At 50.0% G+C, this 13,439-nt stretch overlaps 1 protein-coding gene across 10 annotated transcripts in view; it reads right to left on the bottom strand.

Annotated features, from left to right (window-relative positions):
• LOC132380936 (T-lymphocyte surface antigen Ly-9-like) overlaps positions 1 to 13,439 on the bottom strand; it is an 81,514-nt gene that overhangs the window by 23,327 nt on the left and 44,748 nt on the right. The window lies entirely within an intron of this gene.

Here is a 13,439-nt window from a genome sequence, read left to right as displayed (position 1 = left end):
GCCTGACCCTGTAGCATTGATTTTGTCTGTAAATCTCCACCCATAGATCGTGCTCAGTCATGTCTGGCGCCTGGACCCCGTGGTTTCGATTTGGCCTGTGCCCGATCTTTCATGTTTTTCACGCTCTCAGCAATGGGCCTGCCTTGCCTCGGTTCTACCAGATCGAATTGCCTCCAGCTAAAGGGAAGTTACAGACTATTGTGATGATTGTTTGCCAGAAGAAGTGTGGTTAACAAAGTATTTAGTTGCTGTCATTGTTTCGTTAGCTGGCAACCAGAAGCCACAGAGGTTCACCAGTGCCACCTTAACCAGAAGTCACGAGTGGAACACAGAACCTTGTTCATTCTGCACTGTCCCACACACTCCTGAGATCGGAACAGAGAGGAGCTGTCTTGTTGAGCTGGGATTCGGGGAAGAAAACTGGAAAAGAACAGCTGAAGGCAACACTGGGAAATGGGAAGAGTTTGGATTCCAGTGCACTCTAGTGGTTTTCTTTGTGAAAGGATGATGATTTACAAGCTTCGACTGTGGTATTTGACTGCTATGGGAGCAGTGGCTGGCAGATTGCTAGGAACAGTTTATCAACTGTAGTGGGAACTGAAACAAAATGCACTTTTGTTCATTAACATGGGTAAACTCCCTCCCGCCCCAGTTGCTGAGCCCAAGTTGATTTAGTCCGATGAAGAGTTTTCAGCGGTTGTGTATGGGGACTGTGCGATTCACTGTCAGCTCCCCACCGAGTCATGAACACCTCCCACTCAGATTTCAGGGAAAGTACAGGTGGGGTCTATAGTCCCCAGTCCTGCCACTGTCACTGTGCCCACTGGAGCACCCCACCCGTGTAAAAGGTCATCCAAAAGTAATTGGGTTCTTCCCGCTCCTGGACCCATAGGAGCCCCCTGTACAAAGGGCTGTCCAAAAGTGAGCTGGATCTCCCAGCCAGTGGACCCACAGGAGTACCCACTTCCTGTATAAAGGATTAGCTGAAAGTGAGCTGGATCTCCCAGCCAGTGGACCCACAGGAGTACCCACTTCCCGTATAAAGGATTAGCTGAAAGTGAGTGGGATCTCCCAGCCAGTGGACCCACAGGAGTACCCACTTCCAGTATAAAGGGTTGTCTGAATCGGAGTGGGATCTTCCAGCCAGTGGACCCAGTGGAGCACCTTCTTCCCGTATAAATGGTTATTCAAAAGGGAGTGGGATGTGCCAGCCAGTGGACCCTCAGGAGCCCTGTATTTTTGGGAAAAAGTGAGCGTGATCTCACTGCCACTAGATCCACTGGGACTCCTAGGACTCCAGCCCCTTCCGTAGAAGGGAGTGGCAGTGATCTGTGGGTGGGAATCCTCCTTGGCCTGTTCCTGAGTGGGTGACCTGGATGCAGAGGTGGGTGTGGACCATACAACTTGTGTCCTCCGTTCGAACATCAGTAGGCTTAGACACTAGACACGAGAATACTACAGCACAGTATAGACCCTTCGGCTCTTGATGTTGTGCCAACCCATATATTCCTCAAAGAAAAGTACTAAATCCACACTACCCGTAACCCTCTATTTTCCTTTCATCCATGTGCCTGTCCAAGAGGCTCTTAAACTCCCTAATGTTTTAGCCTCCACCATCATCCCTGGCAAGTCATTCCAGGCACTCACAACCCTCTGTGTAAAAAACTTACCCCGATGTCTCCCCTAAACTTCCCTCCTTTACTTTTGTACATATGCCCTCTGGTGTTTGCTATTGGTGTCCTGTGAAACAGGTACTGGCTATCCACCCTATCTATCTCTCTCATAATCTTGTAGACCTCTATCCAGCCCCCTCTCATCCTTCTACGCTCCAAAGAGAAAAGTCCCAGCTCTGCTAACCTTGCTTCATATGACTTGTTTTCCAATCCAGGCAACATCCTGGTAAATCTCCTCTGCACCCTCTCCATAGCTTCCATATCCTTCCTATAATGAGGTGACCAGAACTGAACACAATACTCCAAGTGTGGTCTCACCAGAGATTTGTAGAGTTGCAACATGACCTGAGCACCTGGAAACATGAGTTATGGTAGGGGTTGGTAGGAGTACTGGAAACTATTGAGATGGTGGATTAACTCGTTGCAGCACTGTGTGACAACATGTACCCCTAGGGGACATTTGGAAGTTCCTGAAGGAGTCCTGGGGTGGCCACTGGTTGTATCTGCTTGTGCAGTCTGTTCATGTCATCCACAGAAAGAAGGGGACAGAGTGCAAGTGGCTGGGAAAGATTGACGGGAGAGCGCCGATTTAAAGAACTTCTGAGGGGACTGGTGAAGGGATCTAGTATACTCTTGCGATGCAGACCACCACAACTACCTACACATCAATGCAGGAGAGGATCTTTCCACACTTTCCATCTTCACTTGGTCCTCAGGGAGGACAGATACATGCTTGACTTACTGCACAAAACTCACACCAATCTGGAAGACAGATCTATCTGGTTTCTGGAGTGGCAAGGGTTGGAGATTCTCTACATGAGTCACCTCAGCTCCACTTCCCATAGGGTGATGATTCTTGTTGGCCACAACTTTCCATCCAGAGATGTTAAAACACAAGGAGCTTGTGCTGGGCCATTTGCTTCACTTACCGTGTCTGGACAGTGTGCCATTGCACTGTGAATGCATACACCCCCAGGCCCAGCATTGTGCACCTGCACTTGTATCAAGAATGATCTGTTCTTCTGAGTCTATCAACCATGGCAAGTGTATTATCATCGGGCCAGTGTTGAGTTCAGACCAGAACCTGGTTTGAGTGGAGTTCAGTTTGCTGCCTTCACAAGTCAGATTCAACAGTGGCACTTTAACAGCCTCTGTCCAGGACATCCGGTTCCAGGGGGACTTGGAGAGGAGACAGAGGAGCTCCCCCACTTTATAGCCATGCTGAGACGAGGGGAAGGATCATGTTCATCTCTTCTGTCAGGACCAAGCCACACAGCCCATGATTGAGTGGTTGTGAAGCAGCTGCTCAACTCTCAGTGTCAGCTGGGTCCAGTTGTTGAGGAGATACTTCTGTGGCAGAGGGATTGGAATTGGAAGGAATTGATGAGGGAACCTGCATATTGAGAGTTTGTGAGTAGAATATGAAGGATTTTGGGGCAGTTAGTTTGACACTGTATCAGCTCGGGTGTGCCTTCAGTTCAGAGTTCATTTCTGGAACCGTTCCATAAGGAATCTCTGTACGTCTTCTCTGGGGCTTCCGATTTCTTCCTCGAGTACATTCCTCACACTCCCATTATGATCAGACCCCTTTCAAATGACCTCTCACACACCCATTACCATCAGTCTCCTTCCCAAACCTCTCACACACACCCATCACCATCAGTCCCCTTTCCAATCACCTCTCACATACCCATTACCATCAGTCTCCTTCCCAAACCTCTCACACACACCCATTACCGTCAGTCCCCTTTCCAATCACCTCTCACACACACCCATTACCGTCAGTCCCCTTTCCAAACACCTCTCACACACACCTATTACCATCAGTCCCCTTTCCAATCACCTCTCTCACCCACCCATTACCATCAGTCCCCTTTCCAATCACCTCTCACACACACCCATTACCATCAGTCCCCTTTCCAATCACCTCTCACACACCCATTACCATCAGTCTCCTTCCCAAGCCTCTCACACACACCCATTATCGTCAGTCCCCTTTCCAAACACCTCTCACACACACCCATTACCATCAGTCCCCTTTCCAATCACCTCTCACACACCCATTACCATCAGTCTCCTTCCCAAACCTCTCACACACACCCATTACCGTCAGTCCCCTTTCCAATCACCTCTCACACACACCCATTATCATCAGTCCCCTTTCCAATCACCTCTCACACACACCCATTACCATCAGTCCCCTTTCCAATCACCTCTCACACACACCCATTACCGTCAGTCCCCTTTCCAATCACCTCTCACACACACCCATTATCATCAGTCCCCTTTCCAATCACCTCTCACACACACCCATTACCATCAGTCCCCTTTCCAATCACCTCTCTCACCCACCCATTACCATCAGTCTCCTTTCCAATCACCTCTCACACACACCCATTACCATCAGTCCCCTTTCCAATCACCTCTCTCACCCACCCATTACCATCAGTCTCCTTTCCAATCACCTCTCTCACACACCCATTACCGTCAGTCCCCTTTCCAAACACCTCTCACACACACCCATTACTGTCAGTCCCCTTTCCAATCACCTCTCACACACACCCATTACTGTCAGTCCCCTTTCCAATCACCTCTCTCACCCACCCATTACCATCAGTCCCCTTTCCAATCACCTCTCACACACACCCATTACCGTCAGTCCCCTTTCCAATCACCTCTCACACACCCATTACCATCAGTCTCCTTCCCAAACCTCTCACACACACCCATTATCGTCAGTCCCCTTTCCAATCACCTCTCTCACCCACCCATTATCATCAGTCCCCTTTCCAATCACCTCTCTCACCCACCCATTACCATCAGTCCCCTTTCCAATCACTCTCACACATACCCATTACCATCAGTCCCCTTTCCAATCACCTCTCTCACCCACCCATTACTGTCAGTCCCCTTTCTAATCACCTCTCACAAACACCCATTACCACCAGTCCCCTTTCCAATCACCTCTCACACACACCCATTACTGTCAGTCCCCTTTCCAATCACCTCTCACACACACCCATTACTGTCAGTCTCCTTTCCAATCACCTCTCTCACCCACCCATTACCATCAGTCCCCTTTCCAATCACTCTCACACATACCCATTACCATCAGTCCCCTTTCCAATCACCTCTCTCACCCACCCATTACTGTCAGTCCCCTTTCTAATCACCTCTCTCACCCACCCATTATCATCAGTCCCCTTTCCAATCACCTCTCTCACCCACCCATTACCATCAGTCCCCTTTCCAATCACCTCTCACACCCACCCATTACCGTCAGTCCCCTTTCTAATCAACTCTCTCACCCACCCATTATCATCAGTCCCCTTTCCAATCACCTCTCTCACCCACCCATTACCATCAGTCCCCTTTCCAATCACCTCTCTCACCCACCCATTATCATCAGTCCCCTTTCCAATCACCTCTCTCACCCACCCATTACCATCAGTCCCCTTTCCAATCACCTCTCTCACCCACCCATTACTGTCAGTCCCCTTTCTAATCACCTCTCACAAACACCCATTACCATCAGTCCCCTTTCCAATCACCTCTCACACACACCCATTACCGTCAGTCCCCTTTCCAATCACCTCTCACACACACCCATTACCGTCAGTCCCCTTTCCAATCACCTCTCACACACACCCATTACCATCAGTCTCCTTCCCAAACACACCCATCACCGTCAGTCCCCTTTCCAATCACCTCTCACACACCCATTACCATCAGTCTCCTTCCCAAACCTCTCACACACACCCATTACTGTCAGTCCCCTTTCCAATCACCTCTCACACACACCCATTATCATCAGTCCCCTTTCCAATCACCTCTCACACACACCCATTACCATCAGTCCGTTTTCCAATCACCTCTCTCACCCACCCATTACTGTCAGCCCTTTCCAATCACCTCTCACACACACCCATTACTGTCAGTCCCCTTTCCAATCACCTCTCACACACCCATTACTGTCAGTCCCCTTTCCAATCACCTCTCACACACCCATTACCGTCAGTCCCCTTTCCAATCACCTCTCACACACACCCATTATCATCAGTCCCCTTTCCAATCACCTCTCACACACACCCATTACCATCAGTCCGTTTTCCAATCACCTCTCTCACCCACCCATTACTGTCAGCCCTTTCCAATCACCTCTCACACACACCCATTACTGTCAGTCCCCTTTCCAATCACCTCTCACACACACTCATTACTGTCAGTCCCCTTTCCAATCACCTCTCACACACCCATTACCGTCATTCCCCTTTCCAATCACCTCTCACACACACTCATTACTGTCAGTCCCCTTTCCAATCACCTCTCACACACCCATTACCGTCAGTCCCCTTTCCAATCACTCTCTCACACACCCATTACTGTCAGTCCCCTTTCCAATCACCTCTCACACACACCCATTACCGTCAGTCCCCTTTCCAATCACCTCTCACACACACCCATTACCATCAGTCTCCTTCCCAAACACACCCATCACCGTCAGTCCCCTTTCCAATCACCTCTCACACACCCATTACCATCAGTCTCCTTCCCAAACCTCTCACACACACCCATTACTGTCAGTCCCCTTTCCAATCACCTCTCACACACACCCATTATCATCAGTCCCCTTTCCAATCACCTCTCACACACACCCATTACCATCAGTCCGTTTTCCAATCACCTCTCTCACCCACCCATTACTGTCAGCCCTTTCCAATCACCTCTCACACACACCCATTACTGTCAGTCCCCTTTCCAATCACCTCTCACACACACTCATTACTGTCAGTCCCCTTTCCAATCACCTCTCACACACCCATTACCGTCAGTCCCCTTTCCAATCACCTCTCACACACACCCATTATCATCAGTCCCCTTTCCAATCACCTCTCACACACACCCATTACCATCAGTCTCCTTCCCAAACACACCCATCACCGTCAGTCCCCTTTCCAATCACCTCTCACACACCCAGTACCATCAGTCTCCTTCCCAAACCTCTCACACACACCCATTACTGTCAGTCCCCTTTCCAATCACCTCTCACACACACCCATTATCATCAGTCCCCTTTCCAATCACCTCTCACACACACCCATTACCATCAGTCCGTTTTCCAATCACCTCTCTCACCCACCCATTACTGTCAGCCCTTTCCAATCACCTCTCACACACACCCATTACTGTCAGTCCCCTTTCCAATCACCTCTCACACACACTCATTACTGTCAGTCCCCTTTCCAATCACCTCTCACACACCCATTACTGTCAGTCCCCTTTCCAATCACCTCTCACACACCCATTACCGTCAGTCCCCTTTCCAATCACCTCTCACACACACCCATTATCATCAGTCCCCTTTCCAATCACCTCTCACACACACCCATTACCATCAGTCCGTTTTCCAATCACCTCTCTCACCCACCCATTACTGTCAGCCCTTTCCAATCACCTCTCACACACACCCATTACTGTCAGTCCCCTTTCCAATCACCTCTCACACACACTCATTACTGTCAGTCCCCTTTCCAATCACCTCTCACACACCCATTACCGTCAGTCCCCTTTCCAATCACCTCTCACACACACTCATTACTGTCAGTCCCCTTTCCAATCACCTCTCACACACCCATTACCGTCAGTCCCCTTTCCAATCACTCTCTCACACACCCATTACTGTCAGTCCCCTTTCCAATCACCTCTCACACACACCCATTACCGTCAGTCCCCTTTCCAATAACCTCTCTCACACACCCATTACCGTCAGTCCCCTTTCCAATAACCTCTCTCACACACCCATTACCATCAGTCCCCTTTCCAATCACCTCTCACACACACCCATTACCATCAGTCCCCTTTCCAATCACCTCTCACACACACCCATTACTGTCAGTCCCCTTTCCAATCATCTCTCACACACACCCATTACCATCAGTCCCCTTTCCAATCACCTCTCACCCACCCATTACCATCAGTCCCCTTTCCAATCACCTCTCACACACACCCATTACGGTCAGTCCCATTTCCAATCACCTCTCACACACACCCATTCCCGTCAGTCCCCTTTCCAATCACCTCTCACACACACCCATTACTGTCAGTCCCCTTTCCAATCACCTCTCACACCCATTACCATCAGTCCCCTTTCCAATCACCTCTCACACACACCCATTACTGTCAGTCCCCTTTCCAATCACCTCTCACACCCATTACCATCAGTCCCCTTTCCAATCACCTCTCACACACACCCATTACTGTCAGTCCCCTTTCCAATAACCTCTCTCACACACCCATTACTGTCAGTCCCCTTTCCAATCACCTCTCACACACACCCATTACTGTCAGTCCCCTTTCCAATCACCTCTCACACACACCATACCATCAGTCCCCTTTCCAATCACCTCTCACACACACCCATTACCATCAGTCCCCTTTCCAATCACCTCTCACACACACCCATTACTGTCAGTCCCCTTTCCAATCACCTCTCACACACACCCATTACCATCAGTCCCCTTTCCAATAACCTCTCTCACACACCCATTACTGTCAGTCCCCTTTCCAATCACCTCTCACACACACCCATTACCATCAGTCCCCTTTCCAATCACCTCTCACACCCATTACCATCAGTCCCCTTTCCAATCACCTCTCACACACACCCATTACCATCAGTCCCCTTTCCAATCACCTCTCACACACACCATGCCGTCAGTCCCCTTTCCAATCACCTCTCACACAAACCCATTACCATCAGTCCCCTTTCCAATCACCTCTCACACACACCATGCCGTCAGTCCCCTTTCCAATCACTCTCTCACACACCCATTATCATCAGTCCCCTTTCCAATCACCTCTCACACACACCATGCCGTCAGTCCCCTTTCCAATCACCTCTCACACACACCCATTACCATCAGTCCCCTTTCCAATCACCTCTCACACACACCATGCCGTCAGTCCCCTTTCCAATCACCTCTCACACACACCATGCCGTCAGTCCCCTTTCCAATCACTCTCTCACACACCCATTATCATCAGTCCCCTTTCCAATCACCTCTCACACACACCATGCCGTCAGTCCCCTTTCCAATCACCTCTCACACACACCCATTACCATCAGTCCCCTTTCCAATCACCTCTCACACACACCATGCCGTCAGTCCCCTTTCCAATCACCTCTCACACACACCATGCCGTCAGTCCCCTTTCCAATCACCTCTCACACACACCCATTACCATCAGTCCCCTTTCCAATCACCTCTCACACACACCATGCCGTCAGTCCCCTTTCCAATCACTCTCTCACACACACCCATTACTGTCAGTCCCCTTTCCAATCATCTCTCACACACACCCATTACCATCAGTCCCCTTTCCAATCACCTCTCACCCACCCATTACCATCAGTCCCCTTTCCAATCACCTCTCACACACACCCATTACCATCAGTCCCCTTTCCAATCACCTCTCACACACACCCATTACTGTCAGTCCCCTTTCCAATCACCTCTCACACACACCCATTACCATCAGTCCCCTTTCCAATCACCTCTCACACACACCCATTACTGTCAGTCCCCTTTCCAATCATCTCTCACACACACCCATTACCATCAGTCCCCTTTCCAATCACCTCTCACCCACCCATTACCATCAGTCCCCTTTCCAATCACCTCTCACACACACCCATTACGGTCAGTCCCATTTCCAATCACCTCTCACACACACCCATTCCCGTCAGTCCCCTTTCCAATCACCTCTCACACACACCCATTACTGTCAGTCCCCTTTCCAATCACCTCTCACACCCATTACCATCAGTCCCCTTTCCAATCACCTCTCACACACACCCATTACTGTCAGTCCCCTTTCCAATCACCTCTCACACCCATTACCATCAGTCCCCTTTCCAATCACCTCTCACACACACCCATTACTGTCAGTCCCCTTTCCAATAACCTCTCTCACACACCCATTACTGTCAGTCCCCTTTCCAATCACCTCTCACACACACCCATTACTGTCAGTCCCCTTTCCAATCACCTCTCACACACACCATACCATCAGTCCCCTTTCCAATCACCTCTCACACACACCATACCATCAGTCCCCTTTCCAATCACCTCTCACACACACCCATTACCATCAGACCCCTTTCCAATCACCTCTCACACACACCCATTACTGTCAGTCCCCTTTCCAATCACCTCTCACACACACCCATTACCATCAGTCCCCTTTCCAATAACCTCTCTCACACACCCATTACTGTCAGTCCCCTTTCCAATCACCTCTCACACACACCCATTACCATCAGTCCCCTTTCCAATCACCTCTCACACCCATTACCATCAGTCCCCTTTCCAATCACCTCTCACACACACCCATTACTGTCAGTCCCCTTTCCAATCACCTCTCACACACACTCATTACTGTCAGTCCCCTTTCCAATCACCTCTCACACACCCATTACCGTCAGTCCCCTTTCCAATCACCTCTCACACACACTCATTACTGTCAGTCCCCTTTCCAATCACCTCTCACACACCCATTACCGTCAGTCCCCTTTCCAATCACTCTCTCACACACCCATTACTGTCAGTCCCCTTTCCAATCACCTCTCACACACACCCATTACCGTCAGTCCCCTTTCCAATCACCTCTCACACACACCCATTACCATCAGTCTCCTTCCCAAACACACCCATCACCGTCAGTCCCCTTTCCAATCACCTCTCACACACCCATTACCATCAGTCTCCTTCCCAAACCTCTCACACACACCCATTACTGTCAGTCCCCTTTCCAATCACCTCTCACACACACCCATTATCATCAGTCCCCTTTCCAATCACCTCTCACACACACCCATTACCATCAGTCCGTTTTCCAATCACCTCTCTCACCCACCCATTACTGTCAGCCCTTTCCAATCACCTCTCACACACACCCATTACTGTCAGTCCCCTTTCCAATCACCTCTCACACACACTCATTACTGTCAGTCCCCTTTCCAATCACCTCTCACACACCCATTACCGTCAGTCCCCTTTCCAATCACCTCTCACACACACCCATTATCATCAGTCCCCTTTCCAATCACCTCTCACACACACCCATTACCATCAGTCTCCTTCCCAAACACACCCATCACCGTCAGTCCCCTTTCCAATCACCTCTCACACACCCATTACCATCAGTCTCCTTCCCAAAACTCTCACACACACCCATTACTGTCAGTCCCCTTTCCAATCACCTCTCACACACACCCATTATCATCAGTCCCCTTTCCAATCACCTCTCACACACACCCATTACCATCAGTCCGTTTTCCAATCACCTCTCTCACCCACCCATTACTGTCAGCCCTTTCCAATCACCTCTCACACACACCCATTACTGTCAGTCCCCTTTCCAATCACCTCTCACACACACTCATTACTGTCAGTCCCCTTTCCAATCACCTCTCACACACCCATTACTGTCAGTCCCCTTTCCAATCACCTCTCACACACCCATTACCGTCAGTCCCCTTTCCAATCACCTCTCACACACACCCATTATCATCAGTCCCCTTTCCAATCACCTCTCACACACACCCATTACCATCAGTCCGTTTTCCAATCACCTCTCTCACCCACCCATTACTGTCAGCCCTTTCCAATCACCTCTCACACACACCCATTACTGTCAGTCCCCTTTCCAATCACCTCTCACACACACTCATTACTGTCAGTCCCCTTTCCAATCACCTCTCACACACCCATTACCGTCAGTCCCCTTTCCAATCACCTCTCACACACACTCATTACTGTCAGTCCCCTTTCCAATCACCTCTCACACACCCATTACCGTCAGTCCCCTTTCCAATCACTCTCTCACACACCCATTACTGTCAGTCCCCTTTCCAATCACCTCTCACACACACCCATTACCGTCAGTCCCCTTTCCAATAACCTCTCTCACACACCCATTACCGTCAGTCCCCTTTCCAATAACCTCTCTCACACACCCATTACCATCAGTCCCCTTTCCAATCACCTCTCACACACACCCATTACCATCAGTCCCCTTTCCAATCACCTCTCACACACACCCATTACTGTCAGTCCCCTTTCCAATCATCTCTCACACACACCCATTACCATCAGTCCCCTTTCCAATCACCTATCACCCACCCATTACCATCAGTCCCCTTTCCAATCACCTCTCACACACACCCATTACGGTCAGTCCCATTTCCAATCACCTCTCACACACACCCATTCCCGTCAGTCCCCTTTCCAATCACCTCTCACACACACCCATTACTGTCAGTCCCCTTTCCAATCACCTCTCACACCCATTACCATCAGTCCCCTTTCCAATCACCTCTCACACACACCCATTACTGTCAGTCCCCTTTCCAATCACCTCTCACACCCATTACCATCAGTCCCCTTTCCAATCACCTCTCACACACACCCATTACTGTCAGTCCCCTTTCCAATAACCTCTCTCACACACCCATTACTGTCAGTCCCCTTTCCAATCACCTCTCACACACACCCATTACTGTCAGTCCCCTTTCCAATCACCTCTCACACACACCATACCATCAGTCCCCTTTCCAATCACCTCTCACACACACCCATTACCATCAGTCCCCTTTCCAATCACCTCTCACACACACCCATTACTGTCAGTCCCCTTTCCAATCACCTCTCACACACACCCATTACCATCAGTCCCCTTTCCAATAACCTCTCTCACACACCCATTACTGTCAGTCCCCTTTCCAATCACCTCTCACACACACCCATTACCATCAGTCCCCTTTCCAATCACCTCTCACACCCATTACCATCAGTCCCCTTTCCAATCACCTCTCACACACACCCATTACCATCAGTCCCCTTTCCAATCACCTCTCACACACACCATGCCGTCAGTCCCCTTTCCAATCACCTCTCACACACACCCATTATCATCAGTCCCCTTTCCAATCACCTCTCACACACACCATGCCGTCAGTCCCCTTTCCAATCACTCTCTCACACACCCATTATCATCAGTCCCCTTTCCAATCACCTCTCACACACACCATGCCGTCAGTCCCCTTTCCAATCACCTCTCACACACACCCATTACCATCAGTCCCCTTTCCAATCACCTCTCACACACACCATGCCGTCAGTCCCCTTTCCAATCACCTCTCACACACACCATGCCGTCAGTCCCCTTTCCAATCACTCTCTCACACACCCATTATCATCAGTCCCCTTTCCAATCACCTCTCACACACACCATGCCGTCAGTCCCCTTTCCAATCACCTCTCACACACACCCATTACCATCAGTCCCCTTTCCAATCACCTCTCACACACACCATGCCGTCAGTCCCCTTTCCAATCACCTCTCACACACACCATGCCGTCAGTCCCCTTTCCAATCACCTCTCACACACACCCATTACCATCAGTCCCCTTTCCAATCACCTCTCACACACACCATGCCGTCAGTCCCCTTTCCAATCACTCTCTCACACACACCCATTACTGTCAGTCCCCTTTCCAATCATCTCTCACACACACCCATTACCATCAGTCCCCTTTCCAATCACCTCTCACCCACCCATTACCATCAGTCCCCTTTCCAATCACCTCTCACACACACCCATTAACATCAGTCCCCTTTCCAATCACCTCTCACACACACCCATTACTGTCAGTCCCCTTTCCAATCACCTCTCACACACACCCATTACCATCAGTCCCCTTT

Source organism: Hypanus sabinus, chromosome 25, assembly GCF_030144855.1.
Source record: "Hypanus sabinus isolate sHypSab1 chromosome 25, sHypSab1.hap1, whole genome shotgun sequence".
Lineage (NCBI taxonomy): Eukaryota > Metazoa > Chordata > Chondrichthyes > Myliobatiformes > Dasyatidae > Hypanus > Hypanus sabinus.
Note: the sequence above shows the minus strand (reverse complement) of the source record. Positions and strands in the feature narration are given on the sequence as shown.